At 33.7% G+C, this 27,647-nt stretch overlaps 1 pseudogene across 1 annotated transcript; it reads left to right on the forward strand.

Annotated features, from left to right (window-relative positions):
• The first annotated feature begins 1,077 nt into the window (after window positions 1–1,077).
• LOC149546837 (alpha pinene synthase, chloroplastic-like) lies at window positions 1,078–27,637 on the forward strand (annotated as a pseudogene). The gene is made up of 11 exons (XR_016353783.1): window positions 1,078–1,282; window positions 18,373–18,452; window positions 19,145–19,295; window positions 19,602–19,757; window positions 20,013–20,219; window positions 20,305–20,417; window positions 20,595–20,684; window positions 20,799–21,014; window positions 21,257–21,395; window positions 26,946–27,194; window positions 27,301–27,637. The product of XR_016353783.1 is annotated as an alpha pinene synthase, chloroplastic-like (transcript).
• The last annotated feature ends 10 nt before the right edge of the window (window positions 27,638–27,647 follow it).

A 27,647-nucleotide genomic window follows, 5' to 3' on the forward strand; every position in this document is an offset into this window, starting at 1 on the left:
GAATAACTCCAATGAAGGTAGTAACTTATAAAATCTAGGGATATTAACCAAAACTAAATCACCCACCAATTATGGAAACAAGAAGACAAACCCTTTGATTCAGCATTGAACATGATTCACATAGACAAAGCCAACAATATCTCACACTTATGTATCACATTTTGTACACACACATTTTATATCTTGTGTTTAAACTAAGTTGTAATGCAAAGTTAATTATTTTTTGGTGCTATTTAATCTTATCAAACCCCCTTATAAATTTGTTCTCTCTTTATAATTAGTATTTTTTCTTAAATCATATTTTGTAAGATAAATATATCTAATGTTCACCCCTCTTACAATTTAAAAAAAAATAAAAAATAAAAAATTGAAAAGAATATATTAAAAATGATTAAATAGATTACTAAATGATTGAATCAATTAGTTTAGTTAAATAATTTTGTATCTAGCATTAAAAAAAATTTCAAATAATAATAATGAAGTTTTTTAAGAAAATAACATAATAAAATAGACAAATAATTATATAAAATATATAGTTTAATTGATTATAGACACTGAATTCAAATATTCTCCAATACATTGAAAAAGTTTATTTTCCATGACTAGATTAAATGACATAAAAACTACTCTCATACTTAAGCACATAAGATATACCCTTAAAATTTGGAGAAGGAAAAATTTGGTGAAGAATTACTGAACGCGTATTCTTAAACTACATTGTAATCTTAATTTAATAATGATTAGAGCTAAAATTTTAGCATATATATTAACCTAATCCTTTCCCAATATTATCAATATTGTCTGGACTAAAGGTAATATGCTCATTACTTGGCATATCTGGGTTATACATTTTGTTTTTTATTTTAATATTCAAATAAAGGTTTGTTCACATTACACATTTTAACTATCGTTATCTCTTTGATTTGAAAGTTCTCACCTAACTCACATGATAATGCATTGAATTAGGTCTAGCCATGTTAATCATTCAATGGAAAAAGTGCTTCTCCACATTTCATACAACTTGTATAGTTGTAGTGGAGCACAAACCTTAGAGCAGAAGAGAAGAGATTAGCAAAAATGTCTTTGAGTTAGATTACACTATTGGCTTCCACTATGGTTGTATCACCCAAGTTACAGAAGCCATTTACTCATCATCATCATAAGCCTCTTTTTCATCACAAGCCCTTCAATAGAGCACAGAACAGTCACACTAAATTCATCCCTACCCGATCTAGAGTTTCTCTAAATCCCATTAACATGGCATTGATTACCACAGATGAAGGCATAACATGACATATTGGTAATCACCACCCTAACTTGTTGGATGATGATTTCATATAGTCTCTCTCAAAAGCTTATAGTTTCTATGAAAAGGATTGATGCACTAAGAGTTTTTATAATTAGCATAGCAAAATTGGCTAGATGGAAGACAGACAATCAATATTTCTCCAAAGAACATTTATAAGTTTTGTTAATGTAAGTTTATCACACACATTTTTGTAAAATAAAAATCCACCTAGAGTCTTTTACAACCATCTGCAATTCAGTCAGCTATGGGCATGTGCATGTTAACCCTTGTATAACCCTCACTATGAGCGTGGAGATAAAGCTCTCGAGCACACATCCAAACCCTTGGCAACCCATAACTAATAGATGTACATTTTGAAGTTGGATTGCACTATTAATTAATTTTTTGAGTGGTGTGAGGGTGATTCTTGTGAAAATTAACACTGTTGTAGTCACGGATTATTGATCTTTTATTGTAAATGATGTAGGATTTGAGCAAAAGTGCATAACAAATCTAGGAAGCCCAAGAAAACTTGCATGCATAAAACCTGTCACGGAGAAGAAAAAGACAAAAAGAGGCAAAGGTTTGATCTGAAAAACTCAGAAAAAGAAAATATTATTCAACGGATCTTCATAATAAAAATACAAAGAGATCAATCCTTATTAAAGGAGATCGAAACTCGAAAAGGGTAACCTAAAGCCTAAAAAAGATAGGGTTGCACATTATAATTAATAAAATATTAATTATATGTACCTACAAGATAACTTAAGCAAACTAGAGCAATAGGAAACTTAATTAATTAAATCAAAGTGATTTAATTAATAAGTGAAAACAACTAATTACTCTAACGCTCCCCCTCAAGTGAAGCTCAGGAGGTAAGCTAACCTAGCACAGCTATGAAAGTAGAAAAGTGGGTCCTGGCAACAAGGCCTAATCAGGTACGCAATACAAGGAAATCTCTATAAACTAGAGAAATAGAGAAAACCACATGGGAAAAACCCTACTCCAAAAAGAGATAGAAAAGAATGTTCCAAAAGATAGGAACAAAGAGAGATCATGAAGAGAACCACTGAAGCATGAAAAGCTGCAAAACTCTATCGAAGATGCTGATCTGTAGAACCGCCATGGAAATAGAAGGCATGAATCGAGCATGTCTATATGGTAGATGATCCATCTCACCAAAATGCATAGGTAGCGAGCCACTGCAACCGCCTAGTATGTAGGATTAGGTACTAAATACATAGTTCACACTAATGAACCATTGCACCAAAGAAGCATTAGAACCAACAATATAACCCCCCCTTATGCAAATGGGGTGAGGTGACAGACAACTGAAAAGATGGGCCAAAAATCTCCTACCACACAGGAACCAAACACATCAAGAGTGAGGTACAAACACCTATAAAGGCACATGTCATCGACACATCATGGGGCTAATGTCATGGAAGAGACACTCACTTGACAAAGGAAGAGGGCCTAAATGGAAATCAACTATCCCCCCATGACACTTTATAAACTAGTGCGAGTACAATAAATCACAATGATGAAAAGGATCCTAAAATGCAAGAGTGCCACTTTATCTCAGTGCATTGCATAAAGATGCTTACAATGAATATAAAGAATAATAAAAAAAAGCATAAGGCTGGTACAACAAAAAGTACAAGCCAAAATGAAGCATCTGAAGCAACAAAATCAATCCTCGAACCTGAAACAGCCAAGATATCCACTAGCATGCAAAAACACATAAGGCTGTATAAAATGTGCCTAGAGTAGAATCTAGAACAACAACTAGCATCATTGAAAAGAGCACACTAAGAGCTTTCTAGTGATATAAAGAAGTTCAAAATCAGAGATTAGATGCTCAAGATACGCCTCCTAGAGTGCAAAACAAAACATTTAGCTATGACTGCCAAAATAGGTAACCAAAATACATCAAAACTAAAAAAAAACCTACACAAATATCTCTGTCTCAAAACTAGCTTTCTGGCACATTTTTTGGATTGAAAAAATACATCCGTATGCTCAAGTTATGGAAGAAAAATCGAGAGGCTCTCTAAAAATGCATGAAAAAATAAAAAAATAATTTAAAAAAAAAAAATCTTCGAAAAAATGTGCCACCGTGATGAGTGGCAGTTGAGCAGCATAGGGGCAAAGCTTTCGGTGGCCATGGTGGTGGGTGGGAGGTGCCACTGGCTGTGAGGCCGCTGAGCGGTGGCGGACACCAGAGTTGCTACGGTCAGCGAACAGCTGGCAGTTTACCATAGGCGGTTACCACTAACTACTAGTGCTTGTGGTGACCGCAAGTAGTTTAAATCGTTGCAGCAAAAAAAATGCCATTTAAAATATTTTTTTGTGATTTTTAGCAATTTTGTGCCTCGATCTACGTGCCACGGGCTGTACAGGCCTATCGGGGAAAAAAAATTGCCTCCTAGATCAATGTTGTCCAAATCAGACAAATTTTATATTAAAACAAGGGTTTTGATGCCTTTTGAATCGATCCATGATGTTCGTTTGGCCTCAAACTGCTCCAAAAATTGGTGACCCCCCTATTTTCTCAGAAAAAACTCAAAAAAACACCAGATCTGATCTGCCAAACCTTTGTTCTCCCTTTTTCTTGAAACACCAAACAAACTACAACAGATTTGGCTTTGATACCATGTAGGATTTGAGCAAAAGTGCATAAAAAATCAATGAAGCCCAAGAAAACTTGCATGCAGAAAACCTATCATGGAGAAGAAAAAGACAAGAAGAGGTAAGGGTTTGATCTGAAAAACTCAGACAAAGAAAATATTATTCAACAGATCTTCATAATAAAAAATACAAAGAGATCAATCCTTATAAAATGAGATTGAAACTCAAAAAAGCCTAAAAAAGTTAGGGTTGCACATATAATTAATAAAATATTAATTATATGTACCTACAAGATAGTTTAAGCAAACTAGAGTAATAGGAAACTTAATTAATTAAATCAAAGTGATTTAATTAATAAATGAAAACAACTAATTACTCTAACAAATGATTATTAAACTACTAGAAACAAATTCAAAGCTAATGATTGAAAATAACACAATTGCAACTTCAAAAATAAAATATACAAAGAAATTTAGAGCACAAAGAACACAATATTTTCAGACAAATTGTCCCTAGAAAAAATCCTAAGGGAAAACTAGTTCTGCAGATGGAAAATATATTACCTTTAGAAAATCAAGATATACAAAATTCCTTGCCTCTTATTGGCAGAATTCAGACAACCTCCTAATTTTTCCTCCTAATATTCTCCACTGCTATCCCCAATGCTATCACTGCACCCTTGCTAACATTGCAAGATTGTTTGCTATCACTACAAACTTATTTGCTAACACTGCAAATGCTTCTACAACTCTTGTTGTTCTTTGTTCTATTCTCTTCTCCAAATGCCTCCCTTAACTCCTTTTATACTACTTAACCAAGAGGTTTCTAGTTGCTTCTTGGTAAAGACAGCTCAACCAAGAAGTTTCTAGTTGTTTCCTAACCAAGAAATTTCTAATGGCTTCTCGATTAAAACAACCTAACCAATAGGTTACTAGTGGCTTCTAGAAGGAGTTAATTAATTAACAAATAATTATTGCAACTCTTAACAATTATTTGCCAATTAATCACATGTGGATGAATAGTTGTCCAAGCTACCTAAAACTAACTCTTCCTCTAAGCGAGGAAGCTATTCTGCATGACACCCATCTTATCTCTGAAGAAGATGAATTTTTGCCTTCCCCAGTGCCTTTGTCAAAATGTATGCTACCTGCTCCTCTATAGGTATGCACTCTAGCTAAATAGCCCCCCATTGTACACAATCTCTAATGAAGTAATATATGATCTCTATATGTTTAGACCTATCATGAAATACTAGATTCTCAAACAACTTGATGCAACTTTGATTGTCACAGTGTATTACAATAGTCTCAACCTTTTGACCAAACAAGGCTACTAACAACTTCCAAAGCCATATAGCTTCACATGTTACCATGCTAGCTGCTATGTATTCTGCTTCTGCTAAACTTAGAGCCATGAATTTCTACTTCCTACTGAACCAACATACAACTCCTGATCCCAAACTAAAACAACACCCTAAAGTGCTCCTTTTGTCCATTGTACTTCTTGCCCAATCTGCATCAGTATAGCCCATCAACCTGATACCTTCACCTCGAACATATCTGATCAATATGCACACATGGGTCTCTTTGCTATGTGCTACAAAGCCTTCTAGTTGCTCTATGTATACCTCCTCCTTTAACTCACCATTAAGGAACATTGTCTTGACATCCATTTGATGGATCTGCCATCCCATCTATGCTACAAATGAGATTATAGCTTGTATAGAAGTATACCTAGCCGCTAGAGAAATTGTCTCCTCGTAGTCTATTCCCTCCTTTTGACATAACCTTGGCCATGAACCTTGCCTTGTATTTATTGATGCTACCATCTACACCATGCTTTATCTTATAAATTCAGTGTGATCCAACTATTGCCCTATTTGTTGGTCTACGAACTACCTCCCACACATCATTCTACATTATTAAGGAATACTCCTCAACCATAGAATCTCACCATACCTGATGCTCTACAACCTCTTGATAGTTGGAAGGCTCACTATCTACCAACTGACTAACTAATGCCACATAGTCATTGAACTTGGCTGGTTGTCTCCACTGTCTAGTACTCTTCCTAAGAGCTCCCACAAACTCTTGAGTATCCCTTTTGAGTCTCTTGAACCTCAAAATTCCTATTTCCAACTGTAGAGGATGTGATATCAACCTCTAAGTCTTCTAGATGCATTTCCTTTTGCACCTGTTGCTCCATGTTCTATGAATCTTCACCACCTGAGCCTACACTTGTACTAGGAATTGTACTTGTGCTTAGTTGCCCTTGACTAGGTCTTGGAGCTTCTACTAGCCACTCACTCTGATCATCTGCTGGCATATCTCCAGACCTTCTAAATGCCTTGTCTTTCATGAACTTAACATCACATTTGACAATAATTCTTCTAGTCAAAAGGATAAAAATCCTATATGCCTTTGAGGTTTCACTATACCCAACAAAGTACCCCCTCTCTACAATCTAATCTAACTTGATACGTGTATCACCTAGAATATGACAATATGCCAAACTCCCAAATTCTAAAATGGCTAACATTAGGCTTCTTACCTATGAAAGCTTCCTCTAGTGTCATCCTCCCTAACACCTTGTGTGGAACCCTATTCTAAATGTAGACTATTGTACTACACGCTTCTGCCCATAAGTAGTGGGGCATCTCCTGGTCATGTAGCATGGCTCTTGCCACCTCTGATATAGAATGGTTCTTCCTCTTAATAGCTCCATTCTATTGTGGATTGTAAGGAACAATCCACTATCTCTCAATTCCTTCCCTAGTATAGAACTCCTAGAAGTTATTTCCTTTGTACTTGCCTCCATTGTCTGACCAAAGAACCTTTATCTTCTTTCCCATCGAGTTCTCCTCTAGAGCCTTGAACTCTTGGTATCAACTAAAAACCTCGTCCTTGGTCTTCAAGAACTATATCCAAGTCTTCCTGGATAAATCATCGATAAAAGTAACATAGTACTCATATCCTCTGAGAGACTTTGTTGACATCAGTCCACATACATCTGAATGTACTAGATCAAGAACACCTTTAGATCTGGTGTCACTCCTTGGAAAAGATGCTTTCAAAAAGTTCCCCAACACACATCCCTTACATACATCATCATGCTCTGTGATCATCTCTAGAACACCTGTCATCATCTCATGAAGCAATTTGAGTGCTCCATGATGAATATGGCCCATCCTCCTATGCCATAGCTCTCCATGATCTCTAGGATTAGTGATGCTCATGAGTGCCTTTAGAGTATCAAACTTCAACCTATAAAGGTGACCACTCCTAACTCCAATAGTTATGGGTGATTTCAATTTCTTGTGCTTAATCAACACATGTGTCCCTCTATAGATTACATTGTACCCCCTATCATGAAGAATAGATACTGAAAAAAAATTCATACCTAATCCTGGCACATGCAATACATCATGAACTATAATTATCTTTCCATTCTCCCCCTGGAAAAGAATAATCCCTTTCCCAACCGGGTTGAGTTTGGACAAGTTTCCCATAGAAATATGGATATTGGTGTTCTCCTCCATGTAACTAGAGAAGTGCTCTCTACCTCCTATCATATGAAATGACACCCCACTATCTATATACCAGATAGTCCATGAAGTTGAGCTCACCATACAAGCTATAAGTGCAAATTGATCTTCCATTCTACTGGAGAGTTCTTCTACACTTGCTGAAGTTGGTGCCTGCTTCTTTGCCTTCTTCCTTTCTAGATAATCACTGACATAGTGACCACACTCATGAAATCCAAAGCACTTGACCTTAGAAAGGCCCTTCTTCTTCTTCTCACTTTGTGAGTTTGATCCTTTGGTAGATCCCTTCTTTGCTTTCCCTTTCCTTGCTAGGGCAATGTTCTCCTATTCCACCTCACTTTTCTGACTCTTGCTGGCCCCATTGACAAGAGTTAGTCTAAAATCCTCCTGAGTGAAATTAGTCCATAGTCGATCCCAACTTGCTAAGGTATCTCATCCACTGACAACTTGAAAAAAGACACTCCACTATTTAGAAAAGATATTTAGGGCTATTCTCACTAGCTCATCATCACTGAGACTATCTCCAACAACTACTAACTGGTGCTTGAAAAGTCTAATCCTAGTGAGGTAACTTGTAACATCTTCTCCTTGGTTCATCCGAGTATTCTTTAGCTTCTTTTTGAGAATCATCTTCCTATTGGTCATAGCATTCTAGTATAGATTTAGAATGGTGTTCCACATCTCCTTTGCTATATCTAGCTCCGTGATATGTGGAACAATATGATCCTTGACACCATCAAAGATAATCCTCCTTGCCTTGGCATTGTCCTTCTTATATGTTTCAAGCTGTGTCACATTTGTTGGTATAGGTACAACACTGGTAGCATAATCCTTGATACCATTCTAACAATAAAGAAATTCTGGCCTTCTAGACACCAAAATTCAAGGCACCATCCAATCCGTCTTGATCTCTCAAACTAGCTAAAGCCATCTGAAGGGATTAGAGAAATAATAATTTTAAAGAGATCACAATTTCTTTCCTAGGGCAAAACTTTTCTACCCTCAACAATACTCTAATACCATGTGAAAATTAACACTATTGCAGTCATTGATTATTGATCTCCTAATGTAAATAATTATTAAACCGTTGGAAATAAATTCAAAGCTAATATTGAAAATAAAACAACTGCAACTTCACCAATAAAATATAGAAAGAAATTCAGAACACAAAGAACACAATATTTTTGCATAATCATCCTTGGAAAAACCCCTAAGGGAAAACTAGTTATGCAGATGGAAAATATATTAACTTCAACAAAGCAAGAGATACAAAATTCCTTGCCTCTCACTGGCAAAATTCAAACAACCTCCTAATTTCTCCTACTGATATTCTCCACTACTAACCCCAACGCTATCACTGCACCCTTGCTAACACTTGAAGACTGCTTTCTATCACTGCAAACTCATTTGCTAACACTGCAAATGCTTCTACAACTCTCATTGTTCTCTATTCTATTCTATTCTCCAAATGCCTCCCTTGACCCCCTTTTATACTACTTAACCAAGAGGTTTCTAGTTGTTTCTTGATAAAGACAACTCAACCAAGAAGTTTCTAGTTGTTTCCTAACCAAGAAGTTTCTAGTGGCTTCTTGATTAAAACAACCTAACCAATATGTTACTACTGGCTTCTAGAAGGAGTCAATTAATTAACAAATAATTATCATAGATCTTAACAATTATTTGTCAATTAATCACATGTGGATGAACAACTATCCAAGCTGCCTAAAACTAATAGTTCTTTTATTGATTTATTTCCTCTTATTCTAAATTTTGGCACTCAAGTTAGCTTTCTAATAATGAAAAAAAAAGAGTTGACGATGGTCAAATTTTGCAAAGAATAAAAGATTTCAAAGTTTAATTCTTTTTGGAACTCAACTTATAAGTGATTGTTTAGGTCTCTTTTGTATACTTCACATGCACTCATCAAGACTCAAATTATACGAAGAATCAAATAATCTATAAGAAATTTCTTAGTGCATTTTATATTTTTGATTTTATAGGTTCACAAGATTATGACTCTCACAAATAATCCCTTCTATTTGAGTATTTTGTAGTATTCTCCTAGTAAATGGAAGGTCACATGAGGATATATCAAAGAAGAATGTTAGTTTCATCAAATTGAAGAAATGCATTATACTCTTCTCAACCATGGTATTGCCTAACTAGATTCTTCAAATCATATAGAAATACCATCTAGTATCACTTGGCTATCTGGTAGGACACCATCACTTGTACTTACATGTAAATCTATTGTTCACTCATCCATGAGTTTCACATATTATTTTCATTTGGTATTTGTTAGCCATACCAAGTCAACCATATTGGGATGCATATCTATTAGACTTAGCATATTTTTCTTAAGGATCTCATGTTACAAATTTTTGTGATATTATTGAAGACATCTCTCTTCTATTTGGTGATGACTTTCATGAAGTTGCATCATCATTACCATCCGTGCCCACATTTATATTACCTCACCTACATCAAATCCTACTGTGACATGTTTTACACAAATTCATGAGTTGTGATATCCAACTCATTTGTATTCATCTATGTTAGTATCAAATTCACATTGGTTCATGTACATCAGGATATATATCACTCATCAAAATTAACTTGGATATCTTTGAGCATCATTTCATATCATCAGTGGCATCTTTCCAATCTTTGGGTTATGTGCAGCGTTCAAAGACATTCATCTTCCTTCCTACATATTCATATCCAAAATGGGAAGTAATCTTGCACAAATTTATGCCGTCGTTTCTTCCAAAGGGAAAGAATATTATTCAACTTTCATGGATCATCTTTAGCATCTAGTTTCAATCATCTACCAACTCTACATGGAGTTCATTATTTCATATCTTCTAGGGGTCATATGATCTTCTCTACTTTGTTTCCTATGGGAAGAATATATTGTATGTTGTGGCAGAAATAGTTCTTGGGGGTTATCATGTGTCCTCTATCCATCACTCTTCTTCTTCTTCACCTGTACATTTGCATTTTATCCCCTTTTTGTGAGAGGTTTCCTTCCTACTAGATTTTCCTCATTTCTCCTTACTTCTGAGTTATTTGCATTGTACTGGGCCACCTAGCATGGCTAGTAGGTAAGATCTATTTTTATATGATCCTCCTAAGTTATGCCTAAGGGGTGTGGGGTGTTAGTGTATTTAATATATCACACTTAGTCTTAATAAGCCTACATAGTCATCCATATGTTTTCGACAAGTGTTGACACAAGTTGTTATCATTTGGGAATGCATAAAGATGTTTTGAGTCCATTTTGACACCTCATCCTATGTCTTTAGAAGGAAACTTACCACCACTCATTGAGTATTGGGTTCAACTTTTGATTCAAGCCAATCATTCTTCCTATTTGTACTCTTTTTCTCCTTTGATTCTCCAATCTATGGAAGGTGAAATTTGTGCTCTCATTCATTATCGAGGTTGTAATTTATCTAACAATATAGATATTGTTAATTGTTTCAACAAATTTTTACCTAATAGTGATTCTATTTGCAACCATTTGAATAAATGTAGGAATATCAACTTATCTAATAATGTTTGTGGATTAATATCAATGACATGTGAGTAGTAATATAAAACCTAAGAAAGCTACATTAAGATGACAACTTCATTTACAGAGGTTTCCATGTATGATGATACACAAAGAACCTAAAATATACAATAGTTTTAAAGTGTTATGATATGATTAAACATGTATTATTTGATTGCTATGTAGATATGGAAATTATGCATTTACTTTGTCATGTTTTTCATAAGTTGCTATAAATTCCTATTTGGGTAGAAATGGACAAATAATAAAAAAGTGAACCAAGCTTTCTTATAGAGATTACAAGAGCTAGTAAAACAATATGATGAGAAGAACTCCCATGAAGGTAGTAACCTGCAAAATCTAGGGAGAATAACCAAAACTAAATCACTCACCAATTAGGGTAACACAAAAAACAAGACAAACCCTTGATTCAACATTGAACATGATTCACATAAGCAAAGCCAACAATATCTAACAGTTATGTATCACATTTTGTACACACATATTTTATAACCTATGTTTAAACTAAGTAGTAATGCCAAGTTAATTATTTTTTGGTTCTATTTAATCTCATCAAAATCCCTTTATAAGTTTGTTTTCTCTTTATAATTAATATTAAATTTTTTCCTGTAAGATAAATATATCTAATTATGTACCCGTCTTATAATTTTTTAAAAGAAAAAATAAAAATAAAAAAATTTAAAAAGAATATATTAAAAAAAGATTAAATAGATTGCTAAATGATGAATCAATTAGTTTAGTTAAATAATTTTGTATCGAACATTTAAAAAAATAAATTAAAAAATAATAATAGTTAAATTTTATAAGAAAATAACAAAAGAAAATATATAAGTAATTATAAATAATATAGTTTCATTGATTACATACACTGAAGATACATTGAAAAAGTTGTTTTTCCATGACGAGATTAAATGACAGAAAAACTACTCTTATACTTAAGCAAATAAGATATACCTTTAAATTTCGGCGAAGGAAAGATTTGGTGAAGAATTACTGAACGCGTATTCTTAAACCACATTGTAAATTTTAGCATATATATAAAATGGAAACAACCTCCATTCTATTAACCTAATCCTTTCCCAATATTCTCAATATTGTCTGGACTAAAGGTAATAAATATGCTCGTTTCTTGGCGTATCTGGGCTATATACGTTTTATTTTTAATTTTAATATTCAAATAAATGTTTGTTCACATTATAAGCTTGAACTGTCATTATCTCTCACCTAACTCCCATGATAATGCATTGAATTAGGTCTGGCCACGTTAATCATTCAGTGGAAAAAGTGTTTCTGCACGTTTCATACAACTTGTATAAATTTCAGACCTCAGAGCAGAAGACTCCAGGCCTCGGATTAGAAAAGACTAAAGGTAATACGCTCGTATCTTGGCGTATCTGGGCTAGACGTTTTGTTTTTAATTATAATATTCAAATAAACTTTTTGTTCACATTACACGTTTTAACTGTCGTTATCTCTTGATCCGAAAGTTCTCACCTAACTCCCATGATAATGCATTGAATTAGGTCTGGCCACGTTAATCATTCAGTGGAAAAAGTATAAATTGTAGTGGAGCACAAACCTCAGAGTAGTCGCCTCGGATTAGAAAAGAGAAGAGAATACCCAAAATGTCTCTGGGTTGTATTGCACCGTTGGCTTCCACTGTGGTTGCATCACCCAAGTTACAGAAGCCTCTTTTTCATCACAAGCCCTTCAATACAGCACATAACCTTAACACCAAATTCATCCCTGCCCGGTCTAGAGTCGCTCTAAATCCCATCAATATGGCACTGATTACTGAAAGGATTAAACAAAGAAATAAAATGTCGCAATAAGAAGAAATACACAACACCGGATTTATCCTGGTTCATCACAATAGTGGTTACGTCCAGACTGCAGAGTATTGAATTAATAAGAAAAAGTTGTTTACAAAATGAGCAGGAGCAGCATATAAAAGGGCTCCAATAATATTACAAATGAAGAGTCTTTGGAAACCAAGAGACTCGATTATTGGAGGGAACAATGACTTGACTGTTGGCCTTCACAATATCAACAAACTCCCCCCTGAAGGACAACCAATGCTGCAACTGATCACCCAATACCCTGCTCAAAGAATGATCTATCTTTTCTTCACAAGCCCAAGAGAAGTTCTAGCACATTTGAACTTCTCTTTGGCAACAACCTTCGTGAATATATCAGCCGGATTGATCTTGGTGTCAATCTTGACAACATTCAGCTTGCCCTCTTCGACTGCATGACGAACAAAGTGAGCATGTGCATCAACATGCTTGGAGCGATGTTGGGATGACTGATTATGTGCCATGAAGATCGCACTACGGCTGTCACAAAATAGATTATATTCATTTTGATGAACTTTCAAGTCACCAAGTAACCGCTGAAGCCAAATCATTTCCCTTGCACCTTTGGAAAGAGCTAAGTATTCAGCTTCATCTGAAGAAAGAGCAATGGAATGTTGCAACCGTGAAGCCCAGCTGATTGCAGCTCCAGCAAATGTGAAGCTGTAACTAGTGGTAGACCTTCATTTATCCAAGTCTCCAGCAAGATCAGAATCAGTGTAACCTTGTAGCTAAACTTTGTTTCTGCCAAAACATAAAACATAATCTGAAGTGCCTTTTAGATACCTTAGTATCCATTTGATGGCTTCCCAATGAGCTTTTCCAGGATTGCTCATGAACTTGCTCACAACTCCCACTGCATGAGCAATGTCGGGGCGAGTAGAAACCATAACATACATAATGCTACCAATGGTTGATTTGTATGGAATTTTCTCCATAAATTCTTTTTCTTCCTGTGTTTGAGGACATAATTCAGAACTTAATCGAAAGTGACCAGCAAGAGGAATAGGAGTTACTTTGGATTCAGCCATGCCAAATCTTTCAACAACTTTGTCAATGTATTGTTTTTGAGACAAAGTGATTTCCCTCTTTTTCCTATCCCTTGTGATTGTCATGCCAAGAATCTTTTTGGCCGCCCCTAAGTCTTTCATTGCAAATTTGCTTGCCAATTTTTGCTTCAACTCATTAACGATTCGTTTGTTTGTGCCAGCTACTAACATGTCATCGACATAAAGAAGAAGGATGACAAACTCACCACTTGGAAGTTTCTTAAAGTAGACACATGGGTTTGATTCACATATTGTGAAATTATGTTCAACCATGAATCGATCAAATTTTACATACCACTGTCTTGGGGCTTGTTTCAGGCCATACAAGCTCCGATTTAATCTGCAATAAAGGTGTTCATGTCCCTTCTTTACGAACCCTTGTGGTTGCTCCATGTACAGTTCTTCTTCTACATCACCATGTAGGAAAGCGGTTTTCACATCAAGTTGTTCTAATTCAAGATCCCATGCTGCTGCTAATCCCAGAATAGTTCGGATAGTTGTCATTTTGACAACTGGTGAAAAGATTTCATTCAAATCTATCCCTTGTTTTTGATCAAATCCCTTTACCACCAATCTGGCTTTGAAGCGTTTATTGCCTTCTGCTTCATCTTTCACACGATATATCCACTTGTTCCTAAGTGGTCTTCGATTAGGTGGAAGAGAGACCAAATCCCAGGTTCGATTCTTGAGTAAAGAATCCATTTCTTCACGCATCGCTGTTTGCCATTTATCACTATTGACATCATTGAGAGCTGCTTTGAATGTAGATGGTTTTGAAAATTCTGAAACTAGAATTGAAGGCTCTGCTTCTTCAGCATACAACAATTCATAATTAGAGAATTTAGCTGGTATTTTCCTTTCTCTAGTAGACTTTCTCAAGCCTTGAGGATTTTCTTGTTCTCCTCTATTTTTAATAGCAGTCCTTTTAGGATAGACATCACTTTGATTTTTATTAGATTCTGAAATGGTCATATCACATAACTCATGAGGGCTTCCTTTTGAGACAATGTATCGTCTTTGTTGTGTATTGGAACTGTGAGATTTGTTTCCAATATCATGAGGGTATGTTTGATCAAACACTTGAAGATTATTTTGAAGTGCGCCTTCTCCCTGCAATGCTAAATGTCCTTGTAATATATTTGTATTGAGTGCCTCAAAACCGGTATGTAAACTATGTTGATTTGGAGAAATGTTACCTCTACCTGCCATATTACCTACATGGTGAAAGGGACTTTGACTGCCATGAAACTACCGTAAAACTGTCTCCTCTGCTTGAAGCTGTTCCCGTGAATTACCAAGATGCTGGTCTGTGCTCCCACCATGATTAACCTGCACATTAACGTCTTGCAAATCAATTTGCAGACCCTGTGAAACAGCTCTAACACATTGTGGATGGAGTTCTGCACCCTGCACATTCACCTCTGTTACATGCGTTTGAACTTGGTTTTCATTTGCCTCTTGCAGATTATGTGCAGGCTGCAGATTAGTTGGACCTACACTCTGAAATTGCCCACGTTTATTGCCAAGATTGTGGCTTGAGTTTCCACCATGCTCAAATGGATATAGTGACATACGTTTACTGTGAGTACTCTGTATATAGACGGGATTTCCATGGATATCAATTGGCACAACCTGCAAATTACTCTCATCCTCCAGATTGATGTCCTGCGGTTCTATTTGCCCACCCTGCATCTGTGGATGAGCATTATAGTCCTTTGACTGATAGTCCATTGTAGTAAGAGGATCCCTTGTACTTTGGTTTGAAAAACTTTCACAAGCTTGATCGTGATGGAGAGACAAATTCCTGTCATTAGAAGAGATATCAAAAAAATCTTGTGTAGAACATCATCATGTCCTGTGTTCCCAGGAGTGGAAGAAGATGATAAATTTGGAAATAGTACAGAGGTGGGACTATATGAAATAGTGTTAGAAATTTTTTGTGGATTCAATCCAACATTCCTTTGTGCAGCGATTGGCACAAATTCTTTTTTAGACATTTCCTGAGAATTTAATGCTAGAAATGTTTTCTCATTGAAGACAACGTCTCTGCTTCTAATAATCTTCTTATCAGTTAAGCTCCAAAGCCTGAAGCCAAACTGATCCTCTCCATAGCCAACGAATATGCAAGGCTTGGATTTAGGATCCAGTTTGCTTCTCTTTTCTCTGGGTACATGTACAAAAGCTTGACAACCAAAAACTTTAAGATGAGAGTAAGAAACTCTTCTACCTTGCCATTCCTCTTTTGGAATTCCGAAGTTCAACCTTGAAGAAGGACTCTGATTAATGAGATATACGGCTATATTACATGCCTCAGCCCAGAATTCTTTGCCCAATCCTACATTTGAAAGCATACACCTAGCTTTCTACATTATTGTCCTATTGAGTCTTTTCACTGCCCCATTTTCTTGAGGGGTGTAGGGCACAACTTTCACCCTACGAATACCATTATCTACACAATAATTGTCAAACTCCAGTGAACAAAACTCACCTCCATTATCCATTTTTAAACATTTGATCTTATGGCCCCTTTGGTTTTCAACAAGAGCTTTGAAAACTTTAAACTTAGAAAAGACTTCAGATTTATTTTCCATCATATATATCCATACTTTCCTAGTACAGTCATCAAGGAATGTAACAAAAAAATTTGAACCTCCTAAAGAGCTTACCTCAACTGGACCAAAGACATCTGAGTGTACAAGTTCCAATGGTTTCTCCTTGAGATCATGTCTAGCTTTCAAGAAGCTGACCCACTTTTGTTTCCTGTAAAGGCAATGTTCACAAAATTCCAAATTTGCTGATTGGAGACCCGGTAGTTGATCCCTTTTGAGCATTATCTCAAAGCCCTTTTTGCTCATGTGGCCTAATCTTAGATGCCAAAGTGCTGCATCGCTGCCCATGATTGTCATAGAAGCCCCTATTTCAATAGGCTTCTCAAGGAGATAAAGATTGCCAATTTTGTTTCCCTTGGCAATTATTCTTGAACCCTTGGTAACTTTCCAAGTATCCAGATATAAGAATGGATAATATCCTTGGACAAAGAGCTGACTAACTGAAATCAGATTTCGCTTTAATTTGGGAACATGGCAAACATCTTTTAACAACCATTTCCCTCCATCTTCCAGCGATAACAAAATGTCACCTTTGCCAACTATTTCGTAGGATTTGTTGTCTCCAAGAAATACCTCTCCAAATTGACCACCATGGTAGTTTGTGAAACAATCTGTACATGAAGTAGCATGGAAAGAAGCTCCGGAATCTATTGCCCAAGAATATGATTTTGTGTCACTTGTAGAAAGAACTAAAGCACTTTCATCTTTCTCATAGGCTATATTTGCTTCCATGTTTCTCACATTTTCTTGTGCTTTCTTGTAAGACCGACAATTTATCTTTGTGTGGCCAAACTTACCACAAAACCAACATTCTCCATTCCTACCTCTTGACCTTGAACGATTGGGTGACTTTGATCTTTGCTGATAGTAATTATTATTTCCTCTATGGTGGCTTCTTCCTCTTCTCTCAATGCTGACCATAGTGAGAGCATCACCGGATGAGGAGTCTTTGTTACTCCTTCTCATGTCTTCACTTAATAAAGTGGCAACAACTTCATCGTAGGCCAACTTTGACTTCATAGAGCTTGAAGTACTTACAGTTGTAACTACGGGATCCCAACTATTAGGTAAAGAACATAACAAGATGATTGCTTTGGATTCGTCATCTTGAGTCATACCAACCGAGCTTTCTTGACATAATAGGGTGTTCAAATTATTTATATGATTTGACATTGCAATCCCTTCTTTCATTTTTAGTTTGTAGAGTTTCTTCATAATGAAGATTTTGTTTGCAGCTGACGTCGTTTGATACATATTTTGAAGTTTGTCCCAAACCTCTTTCGTTGACGTCTCATTTGAGACATTGAACAAGACATTTTTCGCTAGTGAGAGAAAATGGATGCCATCACCTTGTCATCCATCTTTTGCCAATCTTCATCAGTCTTTGTAGACGGTTTCTTAGACTTTCCTTCGATTGCGAGAGCCAAGTCTTGCTTAACCAGTAAGGAACGCATCTGGACTTTCCACAGGCTGTAATTCTTGCCTGTAAATTTCTCTATTTTCAAATCCTCCATCTTTCTAGAAAATTCAACACTGATTTTCCAATCTGCACACCTCGTGCTCTGATACCAATTGAAAGGATTAAACAAAGAAATAAAATGTCGCAATAAGAAGAAATACACAGCACCAGATTTATCCTGGTTCACCACAATAGTGGCTACGTCCAGACTGTAGAGTATTGAATTAATAAGAAAAAATTGTTCACAAAAGGGCTCCAATAATATTACAAATGAAGAGTCTTTGGAAACCAAGAGACTTGATTATTGGAGGGAACAATGACTTGACTGTTGGCCTTCACAATATCAACAATTACCACTGATGAAGGCATAACACGACGTATTGGCAATCATCACCCTAACTTGTGGGATGATGATTTCATACAATCTCTCTCAAAAGCTTATGAGGTTTCCTAGTTTACTCTTTATTTTGAGCTCAGTTTATTGGATAAATAGTTGGTTCTTCTACTTTTGGTAGTTTATGTGATTGTTGTTTTCCAATGTTTGGGATTGTACTTCATATTCAATCATCAGAATGAACAAAGGGTCATAAAAGTTATTGTTGCTTCATTAGCTGTTATTTTATATAAATTTAGAAAGTGGATCATTTGAATGTTCTAAATTGGATTATTGGATCATGTGAGTGTTCTTGTTGATCAATATTTTCTAAAATTTAAATGAATAGAAGAGAAATGAATTCTGATTTCTTTTTGTTGTTGGGATTTGATTTTGCTAAGTTTTTCATCTATATTGGAGATCACATTTTATGATCTATTATTAGAATACAAATGAGTGTTTAAAGATGGAGAATTTTTTGAATTTGAAACTATTTAATGTTTCAGATTACACTCCTTGACTCATCTTCTTGTATTCATTTACATTCTAATGATACATCACATATGTAATCCTAAACGATCAAATTTTTAGCAATATCAATGTTAAGCTATAAATAAGAGAAATCTGATATCTTCTGTGTATTTCTACATAAGTTCATATAAACCTTCTTGTTTGACAAATAGTTCAGGCTATGTTTTTTTATGATTGATTACCCAATGATCGTTCTTTTTATTTTGCCATGTTGGATGTATGATGACTCACAGGCTCCCTTTTATGTTGAACGTGCTGAGAAGCTGATAAAGGATGTGAAGAACATGTTCAATGCCCTTCCTCTACACTCTTCATCTGCAGACGATCTGATTCAACATCTTTCACTAGTTGACAGTGTAGAACGCCTCGGAATTGACCGACCTTGACTATGTTTAATGTTTGCTTATTTTTAAGCTTCAGTAGTGAATGTTATTATGTTTTGCTTTTCCACCATGCTTATGAAAAGTTGTAGCTCGAGTAGTATTCTAAGAACTATGGATGCATTTTGTGGATTATATTATAGATTGTGCTCATTATAGGATTTAAATATCACCTTTAAGTTTTGATTTGTTTGTGTAACTCATCTATAACTCTGAACGAGTGTTGTTTCATTGAAATTAGCTAACAAGTCATTTTAAGATTGGTATAACTTAAAATGAATTATTTAAACAAACCAAAACAAACTTAGCATTATTACCAAAATTCTCATATCTATGAATTATTTGAATAACAGATATTGGAGCAACTCGGGCATTAGATGTGGTAGAGAGAGCACTTGTGCAGATCTGAACGTCACAGCTTTGGGTTTTCGAATTCTTCGCCTTGATAGATATGGCATCTCTTCAGGTGATCTTTACAGTTACTAATCAGATACTTTCTATGAAAATGGTTGATGCACTAAGAGTGTCCATATATACATATGTGTGTGTGTGTGTGTGTGTGTGTTTGGTATAATAATTCTTTAGAAATTATATAGGTGATCTTTAGAATTATGTTATTGAATTTTAAAATGTGTTTTATTTCTGTTAAATAATGTAAATCTTGTTATTTTTAAAATCTATTTACAAAATATCAAAATACTTCTAATTTATATGAACGCAGATGTGTTACAACATATCTAAAGATGGACAATTGTTACATTCAAGTAGCTGGTCAAATGAGGAGGAGATAAAAAGCATTCTAAATTTATTTCATTCTTCACTCATTGCATTTCCTGGAGAGAAAGTTATGGATGATGCAAAATCCTTTTCTATTACATATTTACAACAAACTCTACCAAAGATCAACAATTTTAATCTTTCAAGAGAGGTACATGTATAACTATTCATAACTTTTCTTGCTAATTCTATGAATCTTTTTGAGCAATGAAATTCTAATCAATTTGATGTAATAGATAAAATTCAATCTAGAATATGGTTGCCACACCAATGTGCCTAGGTTGGAAGCAAGGACATATATCAACATATATGGAGAAGATAGGTCATGGGCTTCCAAGACTATCAAAGAGTAATTACAATACCTTGGATAATGTCTTACTATTCTTTGCTTAAAAAATTGTATGATAATTTAATATTTTATCATATTTAATTAAAGGGAAAGTGAATATCTTAATTTTTAGACATTTCTAAGTCTTCTTTATGATTTCAAAGAAAATTCTACATTGTAATGTTTGAATTATTGTAGTACTTCATATGAAGAAATCCTAGAATTGGCAAAGTTGGACTTTAATATGATTCAATCAATACAACAAAAAGAGCTTCAAATTCTCTCAAGGTGAGCGATTCATGTTATGGAATATATTCTTTAGCATTTGAAGTTTCAAATTTACCATCTAATTTGCAATTGAATATTCAGAATCAAAAGTTTATTTAATGATGTGTATTTTAGATGGTAGACACAATCTGGTTTGGTTAAACTAGAATTTTGTCATCATCGCCATGTGGAGTATTACCTTTGGGCAGCTGGAGGGTGTATTGAGCCAAAGTATTCTACTTTTAGAATTGGGTTTGCAAAGTTTTGCGCACTTGTCACATATTTGGATGATATTTATGATACATATGGAACTTTTGATGAGCTCAAAAAATTCACAAAAGCTATCAAAATGTATTATATTTATTGTTATTGGATAATTATGATGATAGAAAGGAAGGATTTAAACAACTCGTTCTTCATCTACAAATGTTATTATTAACGTTTTAGATATATTAGTATGCATAATAGCAGGAAAACATAAATGGATTTAATTTTCCATTTTCATATGTACTTACTCAAACACATTTCTCTAGATATTAATGTATAATAAAATTACATTAAAAATATAGTAACAAATTTTGTTGTTCTTTAAGGTGGAATTTATTAGCTATAGAAGGACTTCCTAAATTTATGAAAGTGACATTCAAGGCTTTTGATGAAGCTGTAAAGGATATGGCTGAAGAGGCCAAGAAAATTCAAGGCAGAGATACACTTGACTATGCACGCAAAGTTGTATGAACTTATAAATCTCAATCTATGTTAATTAATTTTTAATTACTATAATAGATGTCCTATAATATAGAGTGTATTAGAACAATTTTTACTTAACTAAGCTATACCTTTCACCATTTTCAAAAAAAATTAAACCCTTTTGAGAAGTGAAATAAATCACATGTTTAATATTAATTAATTACAAAAGGAATAACTTATAAAATAAACTATATTAAAACTATTTTCTTTTCAAGTCCATTATTCTATTTTTCTTTCATTTAATATAAAGAGTATAGTTTTACTATCTGTAGTGTCTTCCCCTAGTTCACATTTCTATTATCATTGTTGAACTCTTTTAGGCTAGTTTTATTCTTGATTTCTAGTAGTATTGTTTAGAGATTATTAGTTATTTTTTTAGATTCAGTTGATTATATGTTGAGATTATTTGGTATGCTATATTTTATGTATGCATGATGATTATTACAGTGCTTACAGTTATTGATGATGATTAGTTAGATGGTTTATTATCACATGTGTTTTCTTATGAATACTTACCCCATACTTGCATGTGTATGGTGTGTGTGTTTGTTTTCTCTATGTATGGCATTTTTGATGTTGATAAGGAAGGGAGTCATAGTCACCTGCTAGTCGGGATCTACACGATGCACCACTTCCTACCATTGCCTGTTTAGCTTAGAATATTGTGTTTGTACATGCATGGATTTTATGCAGGTTCCAGGTAATAGCTATCGACTTCTTTGAATTTCCAGGATGAGCGTACCCTATTGCCTCATCTCAATGGTAAGAGAGAGGAGATAAATTCTTGAGCCCAAAACCTAAACCCTTAAGCCATTTGTCCTAATTATCTAAGTCGAGTACCCTCTGAATGCGTCAGATGACGTTGATTCATGATTATAACCCTTTTGTTTGATTTTGTATGTGTTTTTTTTTCTTTGATGGATTTTTGCATGTTTCTTTATGAGTCTTGGGTGTATTTTCTATTAATTAAGTCAAATTAAAAGATTAAATTAATGATTTAATTTAATGGAAAATTATTATGACACTTTAATATTTAATTGTATTTAATTAATTGAGAAATTAATTAAATAAAAAGAATTAAATTTGGAGGTAAAAATTATAAGAATAAATTTAGAACGTGATAATATTTATTTAATTTAATAAAAATATATTTTTAGAGTTCATTTTTAAATAAATGCTAAATATTATTGTTATTTAAGTTAATAAATATTTATCGAATTAAATGTTTGAAAATAAATTAAAAGTGGAAAAAGGTATTAATCATTAAAAGTTTTAAGATCACATGATTTATGCATGAGTTGGAAATATGAGAAATTAATTAAAAAGATAAAACATGTGAATTTTATAAAGATATTTTAATTTCATAAAGTGTGCATGAGTTTAAAAGTCAATAAATTAATTGAAAGCGGAGTCGAGTGGAAATTGGATAAAGTTATTTAATAATTCATAAACGTGCATGAAAAAGATTAATGCAAGATAAAGAAAGATTTAGGAAAGTTAATTTGGAGTTCAAGTCTTTTGAGCAAGGAGTCCTCTCGGGTGAATGCACAATTAGTGCCCCGATTTAAGGAGAGAACTCTTTATCACAATTAGAGGGTTCATTTTTGGAGGAGACAAATTTTGGATGCGAAATTTGGGAAGCCAAAATTGGAAAAAAATTTTGGAAGGGAAAATTTTGGGAGAAATTGTTAGAGAAAAGATCTTGGATAGAAGCAGATTCTCTTGCAAATCTTCTAAGTTGTGTACTAGCATCAGGCATAGGTAGGGTCTTGTGTTTTGATCGTTGATTGAATTATGCAATTTAATATTCTTTCTACTTTGTGATTGTAAAGAAACTTGTTTTCTCAAATTTCATTGTACGAATCTGTCAATTCTTCGTTCTGAATCTTTTGTTGTTTAATTTCATCTGTGTATAGGGGTTTAATGATCAATTAGAAAACTTCACTGAATACATTATGGAGAATTATATTTTATTTGAATAAGGTTGATTAAAAAGTCAAATAGATATGAGAACCCCTTTCATAATCGAATGTTGAACATCGTGTTTTCGGTTTGAATCAAAATGGAATTATGAAATTAGAGTTGACTCAGGAAGGGTTTGAAAATAAAAAGAAAATCTTTAAATTAGAAATTTTGATTGGTTAAATATATTTTTCCTATAAGACTAAAGTTATAAATGTTATTAAAAAATATATATTAAAATTTTATTATTATTGGGGGGGAGAGTTTTGTTATTAAATAAACAAAATTATTTTTAAAAAAATATATTTAAAAATGTTATTGTAACATTTCATATTAAAAAAAAAAATATAAAACATATATATTTATAAAATTGAAGTGGGAGGTAGGGGCCACCACCTCCCCCACCCCCCTTGGCCAATGGCTGCAGCTTGACAAACCATGGCCTGCTAGCGACTGCCAAGGGCAGACCGCGACTGCTTATTACAGTTTGCCGCTTTATTAATATGAGTTGCATTTTTTAAAAAGATTTTATTATAATTTAATTTTATTAAAATATATTACATTTTAATTATATTAAATTTATATTATTATTTATTAAAATTTTTATTATTAATTTATATTAATATTTAATAATTAAATAAATTATTAATGAATATAATATATATTTTTATTAATTAATAACTAATTTTAATTAATTTTTATTTAATTAAGATTCATTAATAATGAGAGTTAATGATGAAGTTATAAATTTTATTATTGTTGTTAGAAAAAATTAGTTATATCGATTGTAAATTCCTTGAAAATTGATATGTATTATTTAATAATTTAAATAAATAATTACCTTTGATTATTGTTGGAAGAATTGATTTTAAAACAATTAGAGGTAATTGTGCAATTTATAGGAATAAAAGAATGGGTTAATTTTAAGGGTTAACTGTGAGAACTTATTACTTGGACATATTTGAAGCTCGAACTTAAACCCTAAAGTATAACTTATCTATGTAAACTATAAGAATATTTACTTGAACCCAATCAGTGGAAGCTGAAACCTTATTGTTTAACTCAAAACTATGTGCTTTCAAACCAAACTAAATTATGTGACTATTCTGTTTTCTATGTCTTGTTTATGTTTTGGGCTGGGGGTTGATTTAGCATTCACTAGTCCTAGGTTGTTACTAGAGGCTCGAGGGTTGTGTGATTGTGATGTTATGATGTTTTAGTTTCGATATTTATTTTGAAAACCCAACTATGGTAATGTGATGGCATGATCTATGATGTGTGTGGATTATTGATTGTTATTGGTTTCCAGTCTTCTTCTGTGAAGCTAAGGTGCATGTTAATGAGATACTTGACTTAACCATTTTTGAGTCCTCGATCAGTTATACTTGAGTTGATTTTTAGTTGCCTTGATGGGACTAGAGTGTTTGCTATGTTCTTGATGTGTCATGTTGTGACATGTTTTGACTTGACCATTTTAGAATCTTCGATGGATATTGTGATTTATTTTGGGATACTTTCCAGTTGCTCATTGAGAATTAATGGATCTTGTGATTTATCTTTGATGCTTTTTAGTTGCTCATTGAGAACTATTATGGTTATTATGATTATCTTTTGGTGCTTTCCAGTTGCTCGTGGAGAACTGATGTGAATATTGAGGATTATCCTATGATGCTTTTCAATTGCTTGTATACGGCTGAGGTGATTTTACTATGATTCTTTGATTTGTGCTTTTATGAGCCTAGGGTAGGTTATCTACTTGTAGTGTCGAGAACTGGCTTGCAATGAGGGTCAGGGCCCTAAGTGGCTGCTAGGGTAACTCATTGTAAGTTATTTTAATAAGTAAAAACATTACACAAAATGGAGATTAAAATGAAATTAATAAGATAATTGTATGTTCTCGCCCATGCCTTGAGTGCTAGTAAAGACTAGGATGGAAGTAGAGAGAATGCTTGGTTACAACCTTGCATTCTATAGTATGCCTTATCAATACGAGAGGATACTAGTGGCCACATAGGGATCACTAGGGACCTTGGATTCCTAAGCTAACTGCAAGGGTAACTCGTAATATGATTTGTGATGACACTTGCCTACTTACATAGTAGGCTTCCTATGTGTCTTGTGTGCCTTTGGGAATTAGATGTCGATCTTTCTTAGAATCTTTGAGATTGATTACTTTTAGGATTTTATGGACATAGAGAGTATTTTTTTTTATGTGATTTGATATCTTGTTTGGGAGTTGTGACTATCTCCTCAGCGTGATGGGAGTGGGCCATTTAGGTTCCATGCAGTCGGGTGGTAGTGCTTTTTCACTCTTACCATTGAGATCCATCCGTATTCACCATGGTTGGAGCTTCTTGGGATGCTTGTTTATCATGTTTAAATGATGTTATTTACTGATGCATTTCCTTATATTGATGATTAGCATGTTAGATTTTCTTATGCTTATATTATAGTATGTTTTAGGAGTGACGTCCCTATTACTATAGTACCGACGATCTGTTCGGTGGCCTGGGATGTTACGTGTAGGAAATGGCTAGGGCCCACAATGGTTTAATGATGCTATTATCAGCTGGGAGGAACCACACACTTAGTTGTGTTTTATGATGGATAGTTGTGCTTTATGATGGATGGATGTATCATGTATGTTATTAGTTTCATTTATTTTATTGTACTTTGTATCATGGATTTGAGGAGGATGATGTATCTTTATTTTTACATATTTATATTCTTTTAAGACTTTCATTCCCTATGACATGTACAGTGGATGATTGAGAATTCCGGATTTCATTTGCCAAGAGGCATTTAGAACAAATATATATTATGGACATTAGACTTTCTGATTATTCTTTCATGTGGATATGGTAGTTGTTAGACTTAGTATTAGATTAAATTTAAATGTGATTCAACGTCATGGGATCCTTAAGGAATGTAACTTGTTATGTATGCTTTGAGTTGATCGTATGTTATTACTTCTGCTACTAGGTGTTTGATGTGTATGTTATTCTTTCTTACTTTAAAAATAAAATAAAAAATGTTTAGCAAACTTAGTAAAACTTTAGGTTAATTCTCTTGGATTCCTTGGTGGGGTGTTACACTATCTTTCTTAAGCATACATAACATTTTATTATTTCATAAGAGGAAGTGAATTTAAGGTTATTGTTTTTCCTACATCTATAGGGGAACTTTTATATCTTGTAGAGGAATATTATAAGGTAGAGGAATATTAGATCGTGTTTCCATTTATGAATCAAACTTTAATATTGGGATTTTACTTGAAATATCAATATAAGTATTTAAAAAAAAAAAAAATTAATACACCCATTTCAAATTTCCCAAAAAAATTGATATTATAAATTATATATATTTAGCATTATAAATTGTATATATTTAGAATGGTCAACTCAATAGTAATATATTAGCTTTCCTCAACATCTTGAAAGAATTTGAATTGTCTTTTTAAAAATTTAAAGATATTATAATACCTAATTTGGGAATTTATTTTGGTTAATGTTCTTATTAATTTTATTATTATGAAATATTTGCATTAATTTAAATCCTTCTTTAATGTAGTGGGAAGTCTATATAGACTCTTACATGAAAGAAGCAGAGTGGCTTGCTATGGGTTATATACCATCTTTAGAGGAATACTTAGAGAATGGAAAAGTGAGTGGTGGATCTCATGTTGTGACCTTGCAACCTGTGCTATCTTTAGATGTGCCTCTTTTTGATGACATTCTCAAAGAAATAGACTATCCATCAAGGTTTGACGAGTTATTATGCTTGACATTGAGATTAAGAGGTGACACAAGGACTTTTAAGGTATGTCATAAGTTAAGAAAATTTAATCATAGATTCATGTTTCCTTGTATACATATATTTAAAGTATATCCATATTTGACATCTTACAATTTTTTTTTTGTTTAAGGCCGAGGCAGCTCGTGGAGAAGTAGTATCATGTATAACATGTTACATAAAAGATCATCCTGGATACAATGAGGAAGATGCATTGAACTATCTCAATTCTCTAATTGATGAAAGGTTTAAAGAATTAAATTGGGAATATTTAAAACCAGATAAAGTTCCAACTATTAGCAAAGATTATGCATACAATTTATCAAAGGGTCTCCAACTCTTATACAAAGAAAGAGATGGATTTAGTGTCTCTAACATTGAGACAAAAGATCACAAAATTATGATTGAATCAGTACCATTGTAACTTAAGAATTATGTCATATATTTATGAGGGTAAAAATAGTATGTAATGGAGTCTTG

This window comes from Cupressus sempervirens, chromosome 7 (genome assembly GCF_028749045.1).
Source record: "Cupressus sempervirens isolate cs-2001-9-10 chromosome 7, ASM2874904v1, whole genome shotgun sequence".
Taxonomy (NCBI): Eukaryota; Viridiplantae; Streptophyta; class Pinopsida; order Cupressales; family Cupressaceae; genus Cupressus; species Cupressus sempervirens.